Source organism: Balaenoptera physalus (assembly GCF_965194825.1).
Source record: "Balaenoptera physalus genome assembly, chromosome: 4".
NCBI lineage: Eukaryota > Metazoa > Chordata > Mammalia > Artiodactyla > Balaenopteridae > Balaenoptera > Balaenoptera physalus.
Window position 1 is genome coordinate 111,578,913 of NC_138891.1, and position 15,009 is coordinate 111,593,921.

The 15,009-nt window shown below is 34.5% G+C and overlaps 1 protein-coding gene across 3 annotated transcripts in view; it reads left to right on the top strand.

The window, feature by feature from the left end:
• Positions 1 to 15,009, top strand: part of GBE1 (1,4-alpha-glucan branching enzyme 1) — a 283,451-nt gene that overhangs the window by 148,181 nt on the left and 120,261 nt on the right. The window lies entirely within an intron of this gene.

Below are 15,009 nucleotides of genomic sequence, written 5' to 3' on the forward strand. Positions count from 1 at the left end.
TTGATATATTAATTAATGAATATATGACACCATTATGATTAGGAGGGTATTTAAAAACTAAGCATCCAGGACATGAATAGAAACCTCCAAAATATTATTTTTTAAGAGAGCTTTAAAGTCATATGCTGCTTTGTGATTTCTTAAAAGCAAAAAACAGAAAGCAACAGGCCATCGGGTGAAATAATCACTCTTTTTTGCTACAGTAAAAATGGCCACAATAACACAGAAAAATAGCATAAAAAGAGTAAATGTGTTCAACATCTGTTGAAAACAGGTATTATCTGGAAAAGTTTTAGATTCATCTAGGACACATTGCTAGATATATATGCTTGAAGTTTCTGTGCATATGCTTATCAGAAATTTGGGAAAAAACAAATACAAAAAAATCACTCCCTTCAGGGTATAGGTGACATTTTAACAGTTAACTTGAAGTAACTGCTTTCAAAGAAAGTTTAGCTATGGGGAAACCGTTTGGGGAAAATATCAAGAAAAAGTTTCCATCTTCGTGATTTTATTGCCACAAATGATTTCAGTCATAAAAATTCTTTTATTTGCATACACATGAATCTTGGAGCATTTTTTGCCAAGTTTCTAAAATTGTTCCAATTATAGTTTGTCATAAGCCCATTGGTTATACTTATAAATATAATTATAAATATAAATGAATCACCTTGTGGTTAATTGGCAAGATCACCTAACTAACTTAAGGGAAAATGAAATATACAATCCATATTTCATGAAAGATGGTAGATAGTGGAAGGAGTTGGAAAAAAAAGTTTTATAACTTAATAAAGATAGCCATTGATTCCCTTCTTTCATTTATATCTATGTATTTTAGTGAGCTATTATAGCCAGGAGGAGCATTAAAATCACTTATGAAAGCAATTTTAAGTTTAACCAGACCTTGATTATTTTATCTTTATTTTTAGTTTCTTTTTGTGGATCTATTAATATATTACTAAAGTGGTATATATACAATTAATAAATAAATACACATATGGAGGAGTGTGCTGATAAGGCACACAGTCAAAAAAGTTTACAAATAATTGCTTAGGTAAATTAAGGTTAACATCAAAGATTTTTTTTTTAAAGAAGAAGAAACTTGTTTTTCTGATCAATTCATTCATAAATTTATTGAATAATTTATTGAATAAACTTATTGAGCATTTACCCTATGTCATATCTTTAGGGAGACGATATTTTCTGTATATTTAAATTAGCACAAAACCCTAAAAGAAAGTATATGTTTTAATTTCTTTGGATAGATTTCAGAACATTGAATATTTTTTTTAAGTTGAAGTAATACAGTATCATTTTAGACAAATACCTTTCCTATTTGCTTAATAAAAAGCAAATGATGGAAGATTAAAAGACAATTTCGGACATAGATTTAGCAAACAGTTAACTATTCCAAAGGGAGTCGGACAATTAAAAATAAACAAAGAATAACTTACATAGCCTATTCATTAAGAATATTAAAATTTCACAGTAAGATTGTTAATAATGCTGGACGTCCCATAAAAAGTCTTTCTGTTTTCTTCTTTTACAGAATTTTCTCTCTTCCTTTTAGTAATTTTTCCTTGTTTAAACCAGGACCTTATTTCAGCTTGATTGAGGCAAATGGTTAAATCTACTATTTCAAAGAAGGTAGAGTTAGATTCAAAATTCAGACAAGCTAATTTTCTTTTGTAAAGGTGATTAAGAAAGTTGCTATATCAATCTAATCTGTCTGGATTTGTGTTTGAATGGTAGAAATATTACTTCTCTTACAGGGTTTATGAGATTATTCAGCCTGGCAGAAAGGTTTCCATTGATGCAAAGCACAGCACTGGAGTAAGGATTTACAGTCTTTGTGTAAACTTTGTTCCTCGTAAAACTTTGTATTCTCTGCCTTGTTTATTCCCACAAGTCTAAACTTTAAGTGCACAGGGATATTGCGAAAATATCTTGAGTATTTAGGTCTTACTCACCTGTAACATTCACCTTCTCAAATGCAAACTCCCTCTAACGTAGGACTCTTCTTACTTGGTAATTTACCTTAAATTTGAAAATGTCGAGCATGGCTTCAAAAGCAGCGTTTTTAACTTCAGGCAGTGGTACATGCCTGTGAAAATAGTCCAAAGGTCCCTATTCAGTGGTTGTTTATTTAAGTCTGTGAATTTTGTTGAGTCTATAATAATAATATCTGGGTTTTTCTTATGACCTTTTTAAACAAGCAGGTAAAATGTGAGAAAAAATCCATTTTTCTCTTTTTATCTGTGTGTAACAAAACAACTTGTTTAGCCATGTCTGTTTTCTAGGTTATGGACTAGCAGTTTTGAAGTTATGAAGAGATATTTCATGGTTTCCTAGCTGAATGATTTCCTTAGTGTTATGCTGCAGATAAATAACCCATGTTATAGTGAGCCAATTATTTTCAGAAAATATAGGTATCTCTTAAAATTTTGGAAGGGCACATAATTTATAAGTAACATAAAAATTATTTATTTTTGAGGGTCTCCTCCCCACCCCCGACCCCCATTCATTTGGACTAGTGATCAGGCATATTTTTCTCAAACTTCTGAATTTCCCATCCCAATTTTGTGGTGGTGAGATATCTCTATTTGGTCTTCATTCTGCTTCTTTTTCTTTCACTGTTAGTAAGATAAGCCATCAGCCTCAGGATTTATTTCATTGTCTTTTTTCAGCTCCCCAAGATTAGTCCTTTGCCTGTGTAGCCTTTCAAAATTCTCTGTCTGCTGAAAGCATCACTAAAACTCAGGGGCAGTTATAGTTAACATTTTCTCCCAGTGCTTTAGGAAACAAAACAGCATAATAGCCAACTTTTCTAAGACTTAAGCTCTATTCTCAGCACTGTGTAAAGGACGGCAAATGAGGCCAACTAGCTGTTCAGTGGGTTCATCTGATCTTTGTGAGGGATGATTATCATGATGACTATAGTGATAACCTTTATTAAGGATCATTCAATTTGGAGGCATTAGGTGCCTACCTACCTTATTGAACTTTCTTCTCTGACAACCTGAAATAAAATATCTCCTTCAGTCTTCTGCCATTTCCTATCTCCTGTCCCTACCTAATTTTTTTCCATTGCACTTATCACCATGTTACATTCGAAAAAGATACTTGTTTATTTTTTTAATTTTAGTGATATATTTGTTGTTTATGTATTAAATGTGGAAGTAAAGTTAATATTTATTGTTTCTTATAGAAAATATTTTAAGTAAAGCAGTCTCTGTTTCTCTTTCTCTCTGTCTAATAAACTTTTCACCATCAAATTTGCTTGCCATGAAAATGACACTGCAAAGTATTGACTTGGTGTGGTTACCTGTTCTTTACAACGGAATTCAATGAAGAAAGCTATCAAAGATACTTCCAGCCAAAATGATGATGATAATAATAAATACTACATATAGTTAAGATATAAAAGATCTGACATAATATAAAATAAGTGGTTTTAGAATTACATGACCTTTACCTCTCTGATCTTACCAAGCTGTTTAACACTTAAATCTTGGTTTCATGGATGAAGAGCTCATCATGTGCCACAGGGCAGTTATTAAAACTATATAAAATAACATCATTGAAAATGCATGACAAGCTAAATATAGAATATTATGAAGAGTTTGGAATTGTACTTTCAGATTTTTACTAAAGGTGAAAGCAGGGCTTAACTCACAAACCAGGCAAGTAACTGAGGGAAGCAGGCCAGGTGGTGGTCTTGGCAACCCAGAGCAAATAGGTCTTGTTAGAAGGGGCTCCCACTCATAAGCTCCCGCTGGTTGCTTCCATGTGAAGCCACATCTTCCACTTCTTTGAGAGAAGTCAGAAGTCCACATTTTATATGAAACATCCCCATTTTTAAATGTCTGCAATTAATTTAAATTTTTGAAATTATTGTTCAGACCAAAGGAACACACATTTGGGATTGATATAATCTCTGGGCCTCTAGTGCTATCTCTGGACCCTGAGATGTACCTTGGGTTAAGAGAGTATCAGTGCGGTGGAGTGGGGATGGTGGTGGGCTGAATTGGGCGATTGGGATTGACATGTATACACTGATGTGTATAAAATTGATGCCTAATAAGAACCTGCAGTATAAAAAAACAAACAAACAAAACAACTAATAAAAAAAAAAAAAAAAGAAAATGGGAAATATAGAAAAGTATAACAGATAAAAATCATTCATAATCTCATAACATTTCTGGTAATTTTATAAAATTAGAAATACCAGAAGTGGCTAAAAATAATATTTTGTCTTTAAGACTTTCTATACTACTACTGTGAAAATAATTTTTGATCAAATTAAGACTTAATAAAATAGATCTTGAATATAAAAAAAAAAAAGAGAGTATCAGATTCTATGAAACTTCCAAAATTAGGTAGTAAATTAGGTACTGAGTCAGATATGATAATAGAACAATGATACTTTTATAGTTTAAACACAACATTGTAATTCAACTTTCTTTGGATTAGCAGTGGGAATTTTATAAACCTAAACTGGTAGTATGACACTGTCTCTCAGCAGAATTATGTTAACATCTCCTTGATTTTAAGTAGCAGATGAATCAACAAAATAAATGGCTTTTAAGATCAGGCTCAATAAATCAAAATTCACATTTAGTGAAGAAATCTACAGAGTTAAAATTCAGTAACCTTTATTTATTGTAACGCCTTGCATCTAAGTTGTAAGTAATTTCTATAAATGTAGTTACTGACTTTTGGAGGCATAATAAAGAATGGGTAGAGGCCTGGGCTTTAGGTAGCAGCCTGGGCTCAAATACTAGTTCCACCGCTGAGCGTGTAACCACAACCAGATTAGTTAATCTTTCTAAATTTAGTTTCCCCATCTGTAAAATAAGATTCTAATTGTATCTCCCTCCCGTGATTGTGAAGATTTAGTGACACACTTATCCTGGCGCCTAGCTTGTAGTCATGATAATCGCAATTGTTACCAACATTGCCATATCATTGTCACAGTCTTCTTGTGGGTAGATTAACCAGCCGACCTATTCCTCTGAAACATACTTAGAGGTTTGAAGACAAGCAATAACAGTACTTTTCGTGAGCCAAATATGTGCCATAATCGCTGTGGATCTTTATTTGTTGTGGTCTCACACTATTTTTTAAAAGCACATTCAACCGTTTTCTTGGTAGAAGCCCCAAATTAGGAACGTTTGTGGAAATGACCGATCGTGATCAACATCTAACAGTATTGAGAAATCACAGCCAAGAGAAATGGTAGAGGGAGAAAGCCCATCAAGGCCAGAAACCAGAACTGAAAGCACAGCGATGTGAGGCCCCTCAGGTGCAGCAGCAAACAGTTCCACACTCTGTAATTGTCCCTCTGGGCATCATTAGACTGCACTATAGTATAATAATTGATCATAATGAATGTGAGTCATTAAAAAAACTTTAAGTCATGTTCAAAAATGTCTTTTTAGGCACCAGGAAAAAGTAAAATGTTATTTCAAAGTATTTTCGTTAAAAATGTTAAATTTTTAAATGTTATTTTAAAGATTAAGTTAAAGTTATCGGCCAAGTATTTTTTTTAATGAGGGTTACTGTGAAGATTTTATTTATGTGGAGTACTTTGTTCCCCTCCAATGCAGAATAAGCAAAGCATCCCTCTACTTGTTATTATTTTTAAAATTTTCAGGTGAGGAAGGCATTTTATTAAAGTTATTGGATTAACTACCCTGATTCTTTTGCCTTTTAAATCCAGGGCCATCGGATCTATTTCTTAGGATAATATCTTATGGTACTTTGTTTGAGAGGGAAACAGAATTTTAGTCTCAGGACATAGATTCTAAATCAATTTGTTCAGTCTTTCCCAATATTGGAGTTAGGGGACAAATTTTTCAGTATAATGGCTAAGCTGTTTGCTATAACAGTTCCTAGATTAGCTCAGGCAGGAAGGGCCCACTTAGTTCTCACCATCTCCTGTCTCTTCTTTCTATTTCACATGGCCATTGATGTTGTGACAATGATTATGAGTAAGGAGATCACACCTTTATGTTTGTTGTTTGGAGCCCAGGCTGGACTAGCATGTCCTCCTGATATTTTCCTTCTGACAAAGTGTTATTATTAAGCGTTGCCTTATAATAATCTGGCATGGGCTTTGCTTGACTTGCAGTTTTTCCTCCTTGTTTCTGCCATGGGCTCATCGACCAGCTTGTGTGGTTATATCTGAAAGGCTATTAGAAATTGCCCATCTCTTTATCTTTTCCCAGCACTTTCCAGAAGTGAGGTATCTATGATCTCCTGTAAAAGAAGAGAATTTGGGGAGTGTAGTGACAAAATGAAGGGATGAACACTGTCAGGTCATAGAGGTGGCGAGAGAGGCACTCAGTACTGCTGTCCCTGCCGACCACCTGGTACAGGAGACTGCTGTGCTGCCAGGCTGCTGGCTGGTGGGGTCAGAAGGAAAAATGGGAAATTATATGTGAGGTGTGCACAAAATAAGTGTGCAAAATAGAAACCTAATAGTCCTGCTGAGAAGCATATAGAACAACACTGTCCAAAAGAAATATAATGCAAGCCACATACATAATTTAAAATATTCTAGTACTCACATCCATCTCTAAAACGATGATTAAAACGGAGCTTACCTCATGGAGCTGTTGGGAGATTTGAAGTATTAAAAATACTTGAAGTTCTTAGAACAGTTTCTGGCACATAATAAGAATTAGTTATTATTTCTTATAACTTCCATGGTTTGTTCCACAACTTCTTTGTTGATCTCGAATTTATGTATTATACAAACTCTGAACATATATCCATCTAACCATTACAGTTCCTCTTTATATTACTACCAAATTATTTCTCAAATCCAGATCCTCTTTCCTACCTCTGCCCTGTGTTAAACGCTCTTATTTGATTATCTACCTCCACTGTCTGCTCTCTTACATGTTAATATTGTTAATATGTATTTTACTATACTGGTTTTTGGATTGCATTATTATTTAGTTTACTTTTCTCCTCTACACCAGGCAAAAATATAAGCTTCAGCAAAGCAAAGGCAATGTTGTCTTGTTTCTGCCTTTATCCCTCAAGACTAGAACAGTGCTTGACTTACTTAAACACAAATTTGTTGAACGGATAAAGAAATGAATGAATACATTTATGTTTTCTAAGGCTCCCAAATTTAGAATATAGGTCTTATACATCTTGTAACCCTATTGTTTAGCACAGTGTTTCAGAGCCTACCAGAGAGTAGACTGTCAAATATTTGTTCAACTGAGTAAAAAGTGAAACCCGTTATCTCTACGAAGTCTTACTTATTGAATATTTTAGGTCCTTTTATTCCCAGATATAGCAAATGGTATTTCAGTTAATTTATGAAGTAACAGTGGCATCCAGATCTGTCACAGCAGTTTGTTCCATGTAACTACTATAGAAAATGATCCACCAGGGAGGAAAGTTCAGGAGGATATCCATGTGTGTCACATGAAGAGTGTTCAGTGCTCAAATAAATTTGGAAAACCCTGAATTAAATCAAGTTCAACACATTTCTTTATAGTTGAAATTCTTGGAATCTTTAATTAGCTATTGTGTATTTTGAATCTCCAAGTAAGTGCTGCACAATAACACTTCATTTCTCAAATGTCTTTGACCTTGAGGCACTTCAATGCACTTAGAAGAGATTTTTTAAGAGATCCTAACATCGAGGTTTTGAAGGACCTGCCTCTGGTCTCGTCCTAACTTACTCTTCCTCTCATTCATTAATCTCTAACCACTCTGGTCCTGTTCTTGCTTTGGAACCTCTGTGCACGCTTTTCCCTCTGCCTGGAGTATTGCCTTTGTATGGCCAGCTCCTTTTTATTTTCCTGTCCACATTGTAAAAGTCCCTTCTTAACTTCAGCGGTCTAAAATCAATCCCCTGGAATGCTTGCTCATGGCTTCCTCTCTTCATTCTTCACTTATTTATCATAATCTGTAGATAAGATTTGCAATTATATTTGTATTTTGTATTTTAAAATAGTGATAACTTAACCTATTTTTCTTTTGATCTCATTTTTAGGGGATATTTTGTTGAGTGTGCATATGTAAATTCCATACTATAAACACTGTTAATGGTGGTTTTACATTTTTGTAAAGAATATCCTATTGAAATTTGTGTCCTTGTAAGAAGCTAAAAATTTTCACTAAACCCTTAAATACCTTAAATACTAAAGGTATAGTGATATTAACTTGTGGTAGTTAGTGGATGGAACTAGGGTGGGTTTGCTTTGGCATCCAAGCTATGGGCTGTTCCTTACAGAGTAGTGCTTGTCACCATTTTAATTCTTTATTTTATTGAAATCGTTCATTTTCATCTCTTCCTTATCACTCTCAAACCCCCATCAACATATAGTACCATTTACTTGTAGTTTACATTTTAGAGAAATGAAGCTTTTTTTTACCATCTTCTCAAGCAGTAAGTAATAGCACAACCTGCTTCAGAATTTACACTAACTTAAACAAAATACTATTATCAGTCTTCCCCCATCAGTCCATCAAAGATTCATCTGGCCGCCTTTGTTATTCTCCTAGTTCTTCTCTTTGTCCTCTCTCTGTCTCTCTCTCTTCTCTTTCCCTGTCTCTCTCTCTGTCTCTTTCTCTGTCTGTCTGTCTCATAGATCTCGGCTGTACATTTGGCAATTTAAATTTTGCGATATTTAAAAGGAGATACCCAACAGTAAAAAAATCATGGATTTTATTTTTTTATTCATGCTTATCAATTCTGCAAAGAGCTAAGGGAAAATTGTCTCTATGTTCTTTTTAAAAGTCTTAATATATAGACTGCACTTGCCACAAGCAGACAAGGTGTAAAATATTAAAATATAGGCAATGCAAAAGTAAAAACCTCACTCAGAACCAAATACTCTGAGGAGATGCTATCCTCGGTGTCTAGATGAGATAGTCATCTGTGAATTGATGAAGACCTAAGAATTTCTCCCATCAAGGCAGAAGTGAAGCATTCCGTTTTTTCTTTGTGATCTTTCTTCCTCTCCTCCTCTCCCCTCCTCTTCCCTTCTCCTCCCTCCACCCACTTTTTTTATAATACAAGGGGGAGCAAGGTTCTGAGGCTGGGGAGGATTCGGGTCTGTATCAGGTGAGGGCACAGCTTTGGTTTTCTCTCCTCTTTGTCTTCATTATGACTGGCTTATTTCCCTGCTCTACTGATTATTTCAGCATGTAGAAAAAACTGGCTGCAGCTAAAAATTTGTCTTAAGAAATGTAAACCTTTGAGGCCATTTGAGCATAAACCCAGGCAATTCAGAGAAGCTGGGAACAAGCCAGAGGGAGGCTTGGTCCTTTTATCCACTCCTTCTGCAGGATTTATTAACATCCTGCAGAAAGTAGAAATCTGATTCTTGTGCTGTGCGTGTTTATAAATTATATTACTGTGTAGATATTAACTAGTTTATATCAATATGCACTAGATTTGAGTTTTCTTATCATTTATATACATGTTTATATACGTATGTGCACAGACATATCTAAAGTTCAAAGTTTTATACAGATTAATCATAGATTATTTAATGTTTTGGCTTCTTGCTGTTAACTATAGTTTATAATCTCAACACAACTAAAATTGATAGAAAATGGGGCAAGAATATAGATTTCTATGCTGTGCAGGTAAATTAGTTTTAAAGCAAAGGAAGTTTTGCTTTAAAAATAGAAATGAAGTACTTTTTAATGTATTAGAAATGTCTGTAAAATGTCTTTAGGAAATATATACATGTACTATGTATATGTGTATATATATACTGCATATGTATATACAATGAACTTCTGAGTGTCTCTGCTTTTTAAAATGAATGATAGGGACAGGGGGCTTTATGGACACATGTTAATGATAAAGTAATCTGCTGCTTAGAATCATGTATTAAAAATAAGTCTGGCACACACAGGTGCTGAATTAGCTAATTAATTAAATTAATTAATTAACTAAACAAAATTTCATTGAGCACTTATTATGTACCCAATATTCCTGAATCCTGGAAATGAAGCAGTAAAAAACCAGGTAAGACCCTAGTTCTCTGAGCCCTGTTTATGGGAAAGGCAGACAATACAAAATAAAGTTCCAGATAGTAGCAAGTACCATGAAGAAAAGTAAAGTCACCTAAAAGTGTTCAGTGTTATGCTGACTGCAGCTGTTTTTCAGTGTGATCAAGATAACCATTTCTGAAGAGGTAATATTTAAACAGATTTGAATGAAGTAAGGTGCAATATAAAATTCTGGGGTGTGAGCGAACAGTGAGGAGAAAGCAGTTGTGAAGTCTCTGTGGGGGAACGGGCTTAGTGTTTTCAAGAGAAGGCAAGAAGATGCAGAATGGTAAGTGAGGCATAATTTTAGGAAAATCCAGAGAGTTTGTCAGTTGTCAGATCATGTAAAGCCTTGTAGGTTTCTGTACGGAGTTTGGATTTTCTTCTATTTTATTCAATTTATTCTGTGTTTGATGAGAAGCTGTTAAAGGGTGTGGATCAGGGGAATGGTGTGATAATACTGAAGATAAGTCCACTATATGATAATAAGCTAGGAGGAAGAGGGATGTGGGTAGGTGTGGAATTGGTGGGCAGCGTGAAGGGTCATCTGCACTGCAGCAGTCCAGTGAGAAATTGTAGTGTTTGGGGTAAGAGTGGTACCATCAGGAGCTTTAAGAACTGATTAGATTAAAATGGAATACATTTTGAAGGGAGAGCTGATAAAACTTGCTGAGTGATTAGTTGAATATGGGGGTAAGAAAAATTATTTCTAAGTTTTTGTCCAGTAGGTAAATGGGCCTCTGAAAATGGCACCTCTATACCTTTTGAGCATGAGGTATAGCATAGCCATTTATAGAGCTGCAGGAAACTGGGAGAAGTATTGGGGGGGAAATTAAAAGGTCATTGTTGGACAACTTAAATTTGAAATGTCCATTTGACATATAAATGGAGATCTTGAGTAGCCAGTCAAATATCTGAACCTGCAATTTGGTGGAAAGGATAGGGCTGGCAAATTAAAATCAGAAGTCATCTGTTTATAGAAGGTATTTCAAGCTATGAGATTCAATTAGATTACTTGAAAAGTGAGGATGAGGAGAGATATGGTCTGACTGCTGATCTCTGAGTTACTCTCACATGAAGAGGTCAGGAAGAAGGATCTGTAGGTGAAATAGAAGGACAGGGAGGGAGGGCTCAACCATGTCAGCTGCATCTGTTGGGCTTAAGTTAGATGAGGATTGAGAAGTAGACATTGATTTGGCCTGATGGTCATTTATTTGGACTAAAAAGGGTTTTGTTGGAATGGTTGTGCTGAAATTCTCTTTTTGATGGGTTAAAAACGAATGCGAAGAGAGAAAGTGAAGGCAGCATGTGTAATGATAACTTTTATGAGGGGATATTCTTTAAAGGGGAGTAGAAAAGTGGGTTGGTAGCTAAAATAGAGAGTTGTAAGTCAGAAAGTTTCTTTTAAAGTAGGATATGTTTCAGCTGATAGGGTTGAACCAATAGAGAAGGGAAAATTGCTGAGTCAGTAGAGAATGGATAACTGTAGATACAAATCTTTGAGAAGGGAAGAGAAGGTAGGATTTGGGGTACAAATGGAGGGTTGGTCTTGGAAAAGTTCAGGGACAATTTATCTGATATAATAAGGAGACAGATATATGAGTTTTAAGCAGAGAGGGTGGTAGATTTGATTGGGTGTTGATGATGTTCTGTAATTGCTTCTATTTTTTCATTTATTTTTAAAGTCAAGGCAGTCAACTGAAGGTGAGAAGTTAAGAGAGAGGTGTTGGAAATTCCAGATGAGAGGAGGTGTAGAATTGTCATCTGAGAGAGTGGGAGAGTTGTTTCATCGATAAGGAAATATGATGGGATTCCTGAGTGATTTTGTGGGCCCACCTGCCTGTGGACCAAGCAGAAAGCTGGATTTGACTAAGTTCTGCTAGGACTATGAGACTTCCCTTAAATTCCACTGGAAGCTGTTTTAAAGGCTGGAGAAGGGCAATCAATAAATGCTTGAATGACAATTTTTCTACCTCCATTTTCCTTGAATTTTCATATAGTTAACATTTCCAGAAAGTTGACAACAACAAAAAGAGTCAATTTAAAGATCCACAGTTTTCCAGGTCAAATCTGTTAAATAGTAAGTCACAGCAGGAGGTATAATTAATTATAAGCTAAGTAAGCTTGCATGACAATTGATTCAAATATACTCAACTCATCACCAAATATATTCTTCATAGTATTGCTGGAGTAAGCTTTCTCAAATGTAAATTTTGTGTGTGACTGACAAGGGTAAATCATTCAGTGGTAAACTATAGCCTATGACAGTTGTTTTCTAAACAGATGAATGCTAATGGCTCTGGTGACAATGGAGATCCAACGTCTATTGTAGAGTTCCTCACACTTAAGGCTGCCTCGTCCTTATAGAATATGTCATAGTTTGATACTTTCTTGATCATGTGAGATAGAAATATGAGAACCAAGGACATAAAACAGGGTTTCACAAGTCAGTTATGCCATCTCAAATATGGTCCCAAATATTTCTCAGAGATTATCCTTACTGTTCCTAGTCCACTGACTGAAGGTGGGGTTCCCTGATTGCCTGAAAGGTCTTGAGCACAAAAAATGCCATTGTGCACTAGCTAGTTAAAATTGCAATTGGCAGTAGGCAGCACAAGGGTACTATCCAGTTTGCAGCTATCTCAGGGAAAGTCTAGTGGTTGTAAAAATGTGTGCATGTGCACTTGCTTTTGGGATGGTGGGTGGGGTAGTCACAACAGTCACAACATACAAGCCTAACTCCTTGTATGTTTTCCCCAGGGCTTAAACTATGGGTCCATGAATACATTCAATTACAACTTTTTGATATACAAAAGGATCCAATTCTAAATTTTAAGAAACATACATATTAAAAGAGACGGCATTATTTTTAAAAAGTACTTGAAACAGGGATGTGGCTGCACTTCTCCTTCGCTGTATACCCTTAGCCAGTTTCTGGGAGAAAGCACACAGACTTTAAGAACAATAGGCAATAGTCATGGCGGGTTAATCCTTTCTCTGCCTTGAGGCACCAAGGTAGGGGTTGCCCAGCTGCCTCTAGCAATCCCGTGTGTGCTATCCACTCAGCACTGAGGCATCTTCACTGAAGCTCTATGGGAACAAGAATCATATTTTCAAAGTAATTGGTCTTAAGGATAACTTCCAAGTTCTTGGCAAACTAGGAGCTCAAGTATCTGATCACTTTCTACTTCTCTAAATTCTACAATGTAGAGTTTCTCACACATACCAAATCTCTGTGTCTTTACCCATGCCATTCTTTCTCCTTTGGAATGCCTTCCCTCCTCTACTTTGCTTTATACACTATCTTATATTTCAAGACCAAATATCTATCTCCTCTTGTAGGAAACCTTCATAAAAACTCTACCATCTCCATCCTTGTCCCTGCCGCTTTAAATGTCTTCTTGCCTGTCTCATTCCAATAGTTTTAAGCTGGACTTCCCCTTCTTACTTAAATACTGCATTTAAATAGGTCTAATAATGTATGTATGTGTATATATGTGTGTGTATGTATATATATATTACATTGAAAAAACCCCCCATGTTAGTCTTTCCTACTAGACAACATGTCATTTCAGTGACCTTTTGATTTTACTTCAACAGCATGTGTTTGCTCTCTAATTAATGCTTATTATCTATTAGAATTGTACCTAAAACAAAAATGTTTATCCTGAGAGAGTATTCTGTACATTTCATGAGATATTTTCATGCAAAATGTTCTGCCATTTCCTTTGGCTTTTGATGTTAAAAATTATTTCTATTTCAAAAATATTTTTAACTTCCCATGCTGCCACATAGTAAAGCCTTTTTAATTGATATGTTTTATATCATTCAGTTTTAATTTTATTTGTGCCCTAAGTAATTTGTTAAAGTAGTGTTTTTAGTAGGAAATCATGATCTATTTTCTAATATACCAACTGACATAAAATCCAGTTCTTCCTAAGTATAGAGATACTTCATTTTATAAATTTGTATATATCTTAATGGTGAGGACATTTTAATATTATGCTGTTTTACTTATTATGAAAAGGTTTTACTCTGAGACCTACTGAAAAAAAGCAAAAAGAAAAACTTTAAGTAGAAAATAATGTTCTGTTTCCTCATATTAAAATGCATTTTAAAATGTCAAAATAAGCATGCAAAGCCAAAATTAAATCTCTTGGTCATATTTTTGAGAAGTGATGACTTTTTCTATTTTAATTAACTCCCTAAAGAATTTTTAAATGTGGATGTCTCTAACCTAGAGGATAATTTTCAAACAATTATATATATAATTATTAGCTTTATAATTTTTCTCCATTCCTCACAAAGTCACAATTTTATCAAATACTTATCTTACCCACCCCCATGAAATGTGTTGTGTTAAATAACTTATAAGTTCCAATCTGCCATCCCATTATCTATCATGGTACGTAATTAACAGCTATGATTATTTTGATTTATAAATAATTTTATATAAATATAAAAATACAGAAATATGCACTTAAATACAGAAATAAGCAATCTGTCAATTTTAATTAGCATAATAACTTGTAACTGTACATTTAATGTATGTCAGATATAGGTTTCTCTTTATTCTGATTTTAGTATGGGCAAATATAGGAGACGACCATAAAACCACTGTGGTCTTTGTAAACTTATATGGAAAAATGATAGACTTTTAAAATATGAATGTATGTATAGATATATTTGCACAATAAACTTGAGTCAAATTTATATACTTATGGATAATGTGAAGGACATATTTTCTAAGGAATCAATTTTACAGGTCTAGTTCAGCCATGCTGCTGAACATCTGCATAATATGGTTATTTCTGCTTCTTTTTATAAGGCAGAGACCAATGTGTAAATTATGATTATTAATGATTTTACTACTTGTGATCTCTTTTGAAAACTAAATGGATGAAAATTATATTTTCCTTGCAATTTATGACAAAATGATAAATAAAATTATTTTCTGTATATTCTCATTATTTTGAC